The following is a 9,795-nucleotide window of genomic DNA, read 5'->3' as shown; positions in this document are numbered from 1 at the left end:
TTACTTCCTCCCACGTACATCACGCGAAATGACCACGACGAGAAAATTCAAGGAAGTAGGCCTTATACAGAGGCTCAAAGACAATCAGTCTTGCCGCACGAGAGATCCGCGTGGTCTGGGGCGCGCCTTGCCACGTTTCGCGCGGCCTCCCTTGTCAGAGGTTCGAGTCCTCCCTCGAGTGTGTGTGTGTGTGTGTGTGTGTGTGTGTGTGTGTGTGTGTGTGTGTGTGTGTTCCTTCACGTAAGTTAGTTTAAGTAGTGTGTAAGCCTAGGGACCGATGACCTCAGCAGTTTCGTCCCATATGAACTTACCACAAATTTCCAAAATTTCTACAATCATTCTTCCAACGTGCCATTCGTGGATGGAACAAGGAAGGGGAGGATGAGTTAGTGATACCAGAAGTACCCTCCGCCAAGCACCGTTAGGTGGCTTGCGGAATATGACGTAGATTTCGAAACGTTATATATGAAAAGTTCTTCACACTTGTACCAATAAACATAAATTATTTTTTTAAAAAATTGTGCACCAATTTGAAGGCAGGGACCCACGTTCGGAGACGTCTTCCAACATAGCCATATAGCGTCAGCGTTGGAGCAAGTTAGTCCGTCCCTACATCACCAAATGTGAGTTTACACGTTAACGCACTGTAAATGGGACTTCTCGTAGTGTGCCTGACGGAATTTAGGTCTTTCGATGGCGTCCAATGCGTCCACATCTGTCTTAACACTGTTTACGCCCTATGGCGTCGTTGCATCAGTTTTTCGAATATGAGTTCTATCCACGGTCTATTCCAGAAGCAACCGTCTACAACCCTCGCTGTTTGTCGGTCTCTTTCTTCTGTATCCTGTAAATTTAGTTACGTTCAGAGTGCGAAGTAAGAAGCTCTGAAAACTTATCAGTGACGTAGGATCTTCCTTTCTCAAGAATGAATTTAATTCAACAACACACAACGGAAAAATATCTTTATACTTATATGGATATGGTGTCTGTTCTTTCGGACATGTCCGAAAAAAACAGACACCATATCTATATAAGTATGTAGTTCTGGCGGTTCTGGCGCTGCAGTCCGGAACCGCGGGACTGCTACGGTCGCAGGTTCGAATCCTGCCTCGGGCATGGGTGTGTGTGATGTCCTTAGGTTAGTTAGGTTTAAGTAGTTCTAAGTTCTAGGGGATTTATGACCTAAGATGTTGAGTCCCATAGTGCTCAGAGCCATTTATGTAGTTCTGGCGATACCGGCCGTGACCTTCCTCCTCTGTGCGGATGCGCACATATTCCCCGAACTCTCACGGGACTTGGAAGAATGTCTTCCACGAGTAAAGAGTGTGTTGGGGTGGGACACTACGAATGTAGTGTGTGGACAAACAAGGTGAGAATGTGGGTCTCGCGGGAGGTGTGCGCGAGATAGTCCCTGCAGTCGCACTATCATCTGTGCCCTCGGTGGCTCAGATGGACAGAGCGTCTGCAATGTAAGCAGGAGATCCCGGGTTCGAGTCCCGGTCGGGGCACACATTTTCACCTGTCTCTGTTGATCTATATCAACGCCCGTGCGCAGCTGACGGTATTAATATAATTCTAATTTCGAAAAATATCTTGTCTGGATATAAAGTCGGGCAGACAATTAGTCACCTGAAATATTACAGTACGTATTAGCTTCTGTCGCCTGTGAATGTAGTGTGAAGTTAATTGGATGATACAATGGTTAGCACAATGGATTCGCAGTCGGGTAGGGCATGGATCATATCCCAGTGAGCCACCCTGATTTGCGTTTTCCGTTCTTTCCCTAAATCGATCAGTCTAAATTCGTAAATTATTTCTGTGAATAGAATACGGCTGATTACCTTCCCTATCGGTCCTTAGTGATAGCGTCGTTATCATAACTGCAAACAGCAATCTGCATTCGTTTATACGACGCTTTGCTAGATGGTGGAAAGTGTTGACCAGGAAATCTGCATCTGTTTCAGCAACAGCGTGAAAAAGTTCAATCCACAACAACTCAAATTCAAAATTTAGGTCAAAAGGCGATCATTGTTCCCAAAATTTCCACAATCAGTCTTGCAACGCGCCATTCGCGGATGTAACAAGGAAGAAGGGGGGGGGGGGGCGGGGGCAGGGGTGGATGGCTTGTGTCTGGAGGGTACTGTATCATATGGATATTTGTAAAAGAATTCCGCATAATATACACTTACTTCCGCCCACAGGGTTCCCAAATACAGTGGAAGAACAGACGTCACCAGTGCATCTTCAAGCAATGACCCCTCTGAATGCTCAGACGAATCAAATATCTGGCTTTATATTATGGATGTGTGACGACGTGTTCATTCTAAACCATGACAAGCTGGAGAAGTCATGTGGTATTCTATAGATCGTTTTACTACGTAGAAACAGGTTGTCAGGTTAAGATCGAACGTACATTAAACCACTTCTGCCACGTCGAGGTGTTCGACAACCAGATTTCCCTATATGTCCGTCGTCTTAACAAAAAAATTCGAGATATCTCTTCCAGCATGGCAATGTTCGCAATATATTAAACTAAAGTTGTGATCGCGTAACAAGAGGAACGTCCTAGAGTAATCCCATTATTGGTTAGCCCGTAAATACTCAGGATATGAACCTCAAGGGATAATCTCATTCGTCATCTCAAGCGCTGCAACAAATGTCAAGGTCGATATTCTTACTATCTGGCCGATCTGCGTAGTTTATCGTGACAGGTCGGACATCAAAAAATGGCTCTGAGCACTATCGGACTTAACATCTCAGGTCATCATTCCCCTAGACTTAGAACTACTTAACCCTAACTAACCTAAGGACATCACACACATCCATGCCCGAGGCAGGATTCGAATCTGCGACCGTAGCAGCAGCGCGGTTCCGGACTGATGGTTGGACATCGACAACTCGTACATCTAACGTGTTGTGCACTCCATGCCAAAGAAAATGGCAGCTCGTATCAAGGTTCGCAGACTTCGTAACGTGACCTTTTTCTTCTGGTGAGGTTAGTGAGATGCATTTTAGGTAGCCCGCCTCCCCCCTTCCCCTCCCATCTACGCCTCCAACCAGATCTCCGGCTCGCCAGCGAATTTCACAAATTGCAGAAGTCATGATCTCTCCAAAGCCTGAATGCAAATACGGAACTCCACTGACGGCGTTCTCTCTGCCAAGAGAGATCCCCTTAGACTACCTCCCAAACAAGGGCTACTGGTATATTACAAGTTCTGAGAGCTCGCAATTTCGGCGCAACTGTTAAGTGGCGTTGTGCAAGCAGTATCTCATTTACTGGTTTATTCTCAGCTCTCACTTCTTGTATTGGTTCCTCGTCACTTACTTTCACTAAGACTCATGCAACAAGGCGAAAGCCTAATAAAACTTTAAAAAGAGAAAATATACGAAAGCCCAGTGAGGACTGGAGAGAGATAAACAAAGGAAAAAAACAAAGGAAATTGGAAATTTGTAGTATGTTCCTATGGGACCAAACTACAGAGGCCATCGTTCCCTAGGCTTACATACCACTTAATCTAACTTAAACTGACTGACGCTAAGGACAACAAACACACCCATGCCCGAGGCAGGACTCGAACCTCCTACGGAACAAAGGAAATTATCAGACCTATTTAATAACTGATTCTACGAGATACTTGCATATGTTTCAATAAACAGAAAACTTTTTTTATTAACTATGAATATAAGATCTCTGTAAACATTTATCTATAATCTCAGCACTGTCTCAGCTCTATTGTTTAGTCTGATACTGAGCATTCAGGGATATGACAGGAACGATCATACGAGGAAAAAAGTCTAGTAAAGATGAACTCTAAGCGCTATGTTCTGTATGTAGACTGGCAATGGCAAGGAAAGCGTCTCTGAAGAAGAGAAATTTGTTAACATCGAGTATAGATTTAAGTGTCAGGAAGTCGTTTCTGAAAGTATTTGTATGGAGTGTAGCCATGTATGGAAGTGAAACGTGGACGATAAATAGTTTAGACAAGAAGAGAATAGAAGCTTTCGAAATGTGGTGCTACAGAAGAATGCTGAAGATTAGATGGGTAAATCACATAGCTAATGAGGAGGTATTGAATAGAATTGGGGAGAAGAGGAGTTTGTGGCACAACTTGACCGGAAGAAGGGATCGGTTGGTAGGACATGTCCTGAGGCATCAAGGGATCACCAATTTAGTACTGGAGGGCAGCGTGGAGAGTAAAAATCGTAGAGGGAGACCAAGAGGAGAATACACTAAGCAGATTCAGAAGGATGTAGGTTGCAGTAGGTACTGGGAGATGAAGAAGCTTGCACAGGATAGAGTAGCATGGAGAGTTGCATCAAACCAGTCTCAGGACTGAAGACCACCACAACAATAACAACATGATGTTCTGTATGAACTAAATCTCTTCAGATGCAAGTTCTTTGTCTTCCATTTTTAGAGGTGGTATTACAGATAAAAAAAGGAGTAATATCCGGAAACATGTGCTCTAAAGGGAATACCTTAAGAGCAGTTGTTCATGTCCGCTGATGTGAAATACGTCTCATCTACCGAACGGGTTCTCATATTTCTTAAGATATATATTTTAGAGCCTAAGTTTACTAGACTTTCGTTCCTGTCATATCCCTGAATATTGACCATTTCTCCCGGAGCACCCTGCTGTATCTCTGTCTGTAGCGTTTTCTTTTAAAAAGTGTTATTTTGTAATATTCTTTTCTATCAATTTGGGTGAACGTAATTAGATTTTCAACTGATTTGACCAGCACATCACATATATATATAATTCTATTTCGCCCACTGCTCAATTCTACACAGATTTATGAATTTCTGTTATATTAAATGTATTTCTTGTTTAGTTAGAAGTGAATTAAAGAACCATACGTTCCATATGCTTTGTGAACTAGCAAGCTCCATGTCAAAAGAAACTTTTGTAAAGCAGGTACAGCAATGTGAATCTTTTGTTATGCAAGTTGTACTGAGTGTAATACTGAACTTACACGAGAAACGTTTTATTTTTTATTTAAATTTATATATTCACCTAGTGGGCAAATAATGCGCATGCCTGGATTAAATCGGTCGGTACTAAACTAAATATCACTCCAGTACTGGACGTTTAACTTTCGGTAAACTTTTAGCGATGACAGTGTCAGTTTAATGCAAATATGTTCTGTGTCTTATATGTGATGACTTACAAGGGGTAGCCATGACGTTGGGATCACAAATTTACTTCAAATTTCGTATACATTTAGTAGACCATTAATACAACATAATGCGCAAATTGCAAGGTGCACTACTCTGGTAATTCCGAGAAAATCGCAAGAGAAGTTTTAATTGTCTGTTACATACTTGATTTATCTGTGCGTTGGTGGCAGATTTAGAGTTCCTGGTGGTTAGCATTCGAGCTTCGTAAGACGAGCGTGTACGAGACGATAGTTCGACTCCCGCTCAAACCTTCATTTTTGTAGCACAGGTGTAAATTCTGTGATATTAAAAAAATTTGCGCCTACATTATTCGTTCTTGTTACATTAGCAACGTCTCGGCGCTACGCAGGTTAACTGCCAAATGAAGCCTGCCTCTGTGTCTGCCTCTGTGTCTGCAGCTTGAAGCGTTGAAGTGCAAAGTAGTTCCTGGTACCTTATCAGATTGCAGGTGTAAAAGATTTCGCAAATACGAAAGGCATACTATCTACCGCTTGCGCCTTTGTCCCGCATTTTGCGCGGGGTTGGCATTATATCGGATTTGGCATGTTAATTTGAAGAGGTGGCCGGATGCCCTTCCTGCCGCCATCCCGTACCCCCCCGGGACGGAATCAGAGTACCCCATCTGTCTGCGTGCAGTGTAAATCATGCAAAAGTGCGGATGTGTTTCAAATGTCTGTGAGTCGTGTAACTGAGGCGGGACGTGGGGACCAGGCCGGTATTCACCTAGGAGGATGTGGAAAACCGCCTAAAAACCACATCCAGGCTGGCCAGCACACCGGCCCTCGTCGTTAATCCGGCGGGCGGATTCGATCCGGGACCGGAGCGCCTACCCGAGTCCAGGAAGCAGCACATTAGCGCTCTCGGCTAACCTGGCGGGTAAATCACGAAAGGCATACATTTTCAGAAAAACTATGCGTTTCTTCATTTGCTTGTCGATAGTTATAAATATGTTTGTTGTAATAAGTAAATTTAATTAAAAAGAGTAAGTAGTCAAATAGACGAAATTCACTAAAATTTCAAGAAAATTCTCGTTCTTTATTGATCTCTTCATTCAGGTTTTTATTACAGAGAAATTGACCACCATCAACTCTAACGGATATTCCCCACTTACAAGTGCATCAGTTACGCGATAGACGCTTAAAAAACTTGCGATTTTGTCGGAACTGCCAGAGTAGTGCACCTTACTGTTTGCACATTGTTGTTTTAATGGCCCACTAAAGGTGTACAAAGTTTGAAGTAGATCTGTGATCCCAACGTCCTGGCCTTTCCTTGCTAGTTTTGCTTTTGAATACCATCTATTCATTAACATCTTTGTCTTCTGCGTGTTCTTGTTTCGCCTTTTTCCGGTCTCTTGCGGGGTCAGAACTGTTACAAGGTTGAGGTAATGTTTAATGGTAGCTGGTGGCCCGAAGCCGTTTCTGAGTCTCCCACTCGCACCGGCACGAAATTCGTGTACTTCATCTGGCTGCGTCTAAATTTCGTACTAAAGTATGAGAACGCTTTTCTAATTGTTTGCGTAGCGAGTATCTGAGGCGGAACGTAAGGACCAGGGCGGTATTTACGTAGCTGGATGTGGGACACCTGGCCGGTTCACCAGCCGGCTCTCCTCCCTGTACCCCGGAAGTGGCGCTTTAACGCGCTCGGCTATCCAGGCGTGTCATATCTTGTCAGTGCATGTCTCCTGAAGCAGAGCAATGTTGTCATCTACCTACAGAGTCATTTACAGTATCTGCTGATTGCTGCAAGCGACGTAGGAAGTACTTAAGCCAATACTCTTCAATCTCAATAGCAGCACCCAGATTCGAGTCCTGGTACATTTTCCCCACTCTTTTAGTCTCAGAGTACATCCTCAACTATTTGCTGGATGTATTCCAACCTCTGTCTTCCTCTACAGTTTTGACCCTCTACAGCTCCTTTTAGTTCCATGGAAGCTATTCCGCGGTGTCCTTCACAGATGTCCTATCATCTTGTCCCTTCATTTTGTCAGCATCTTCCATATATTCATTACCTCACCGATTCCGGGAACGACCTCCTCATTCCTTACCTTATCAGTACACCTAATTTTCGACATTCGTCTGTAGCACCACATCTCAAATGCTTTGCGTCTCTTTTGTTCCGGTTTTCCCATCCCTATTTTCCATTACCGTACAATGCTGTGCTCCAAAATATACATTCTCAGAAATTTCTTCCTCAAATTAAGGCTTATTTTTGATACTAGTAGACTTCTCTGGATCAGGAATGCCCTTTTTTCCGGTGCTAGTCAGCTTTTTATGTCCTATTTCCTCCGTCTGTTACTAGTTTTTTGCTGCCTACTTAGCAAAATTACTTAATTTCGTCTTCTGCGAGACCTCCAGTTCTGATAAGTTTCTCGCTGCTCTCATGTCTGCTACTAATCATTACTTTCATCTTTTTTCGATTTACTCTCAATCCATGTCCTTTACTTATTAGACTGTTCATTCCATTCAACCGATCCTGTAATTCTTCTTCACTTTTACTGAGGATAGCAATGTCATCAGCGAATTAATCATATCCTTTCACTTGAGCTTCAATCCCACTGTTGAACCTTTCTTTTACTTCCGTCATTACTTCTTCGATGTATAGATTGAACAGCAGGGGCGAAAGACTACATCCATGTCTTACACCCTTTTTAATATCTCACTTAATTTTCAGATTTGTCACCAATGATAAAAAACATTGGAATATTTTTCCTCCTGTTATTACCCCCACAATAAATGCTCTCGGTCACTGCCCATGTACTTCAAGCGAAGTACGGCACGCACGATTTCGCAACCGCCAGTCCTTAAAACGTTTTGTCGGCATACTTGATACAGCACGCACGATTTCGCAACCGCCAGTCAAGAAAACGTTCTGTCGGCATACTTGAATCAACCTCTTAACCTTCAACAGCAAAAAGTTTTTTCCTAATAGTTACTAACTCTTAAACTTCTGACATGAGCCGCGTAGCAATGTGATAGCACAAAGATATCTCCAAACCCGTTCCTTGCAACGTCACTGGAATTTCCCAAACAAAAAAATATAGGTATAACAGATCAAAAGTATATCCGTCAAATCTCTCATAAACAAATTTCAAAAAATAAACACTTAAGTTTCCACGGTAACAATTAGGTTTATTTCCACTTTAACACACCCTATCAAGTGCGTTTTTGCAACCAACATCCAATACAGAGAGATTTCTGTTCTATTACCCAACAGTAGGCTGCCAATGAAAAATAACATCCGCTTTGGCTAATCGAAACAAACTTGCTTTCAAGAATTAGAAGAGGGGCCAATAGAACACCGCAATAGCGAACAGAAGTTTAAATTCAATGTAGCACCAACACTCCATACCAGGAACTTGACTACACCAATCATACTGGATAACTTCTTCCTTCTTAAGAAACTGGAAGCTGTCGAAAATAATCACCACGTTCTGCGACTTTTAGGACGCGAAAACACGCCTTCTACCCTCAAAAACGATACACAATAAATTTTTATAGTTCGCGACATTAAAAAACCTCCAAAATATCTTGTTAAAAATTTAGGCACTTTAGTCAGTCAGTACTGTAGTGAAGATTAATTTAATTTGGTCTCAGTAGCTGATATTTCCATTAATTACACTCACGTCTCCATTGCCTGCATTTCTCTGTTTGGCGCCAATTGACACAGCCTTTCATACTATAATTTACCAGCATTACTCATAAAAATTCCTCCTGCATTGTAGTGGGCGCAGCCCGTAATCCTCCCGAAACCAGGTAGGTAAGCAGGTAACAGGACCGAATCGTTCCAAACTGACACATTGTATGTTGTAGTATAGACAATAATATAATTATCTCTACCATGTTCCTTATCTCCTTTCCCTACCCCTCCCATGTTTTAAACAAAAAAATATTAGTTCACTTACGCACGCTTTGCGCGTGGACTTAGTCGCTGTTGTGCCGGCTGGACTTGATCTCAATAAGATAAAAGACAAAACTTTTAAACATACAATACACGCGAAAAATTTTTACATCTTCTACTGTAATTTCATATGCTTTCCTTTGCCTGCCTGGAGTATTCATAATGTTTAGAACTGCTACCTGCTTCAAACGGGAGTATTCGGTCCCATTGTTTTTCAGACCCTTGCGGGCTAGGGAGGATTCGGTACCATTTTTCTGACTGCGGGAGGGTTCGGGGATGCACCCATTGTAGTAATTCCTTTGAAAAAAGTAAGTCTAGTCTCTGAAGTCCAGTAAAAGCGTACATTGTGCAATGAGAAGTTTCCCGAATGCCACCTGCGCTAAGAGAAATTCCATTACTTCCTCCAAAGTGTGCTGACACAGTATGTGCTTATCGCCGAGCCGGCTGAGAGACTCGTCTATCGAAAGGACGTGCTGTGGAAATGCGCAGAGCGATCCTATTGAAAAGGAACCACGCTCCAATTTGCAACTCTCTCTTGTGACATGTTATTTACGTAATACCAGTCAGTAACGTGCATTTTGGATCAGAAAATTTACCGCTTTGAGAGATACGTCGCTACGGATTACCAGCTGATACACTACTTTCCATTGTCGAAATAATTGTAGGTAAAATAATAATACTGTTATTGCTGTTACAAGTACACAGTGTGTCCATGTAGA

General features: G+C 42.6%; 1 non-coding gene across 1 annotated transcript; it reads left to right on the top strand.

The window, feature by feature from the left end:
• The first annotated feature begins 1,433 nt into the window (after window positions 1-1,433).
• Trnat-ugu (transfer RNA threonine (anticodon UGU)) lies at window positions 1,434-1,508 on the top strand. The gene has a single exon. It is a non-coding gene; the product is annotated as a tRNA-Thr (tRNA).
• The last annotated feature ends 8,287 nt before the right edge of the window (window positions 1,509-9,795 follow it).

The sequence above is a fragment of the Schistocerca cancellata genome, chromosome 4, assembly GCF_023864275.1.
Source record: "Schistocerca cancellata isolate TAMUIC-IGC-003103 chromosome 4, iqSchCanc2.1, whole genome shotgun sequence".
NCBI classification, from domain to species: domain Eukaryota; kingdom Metazoa; phylum Arthropoda; class Insecta; order Orthoptera; family Acrididae; genus Schistocerca; species Schistocerca cancellata.
The sequence above is the reverse complement of the archived record's forward strand: the minus strand, read 5'-3'. Positions and strand labels throughout refer to the sequence as shown.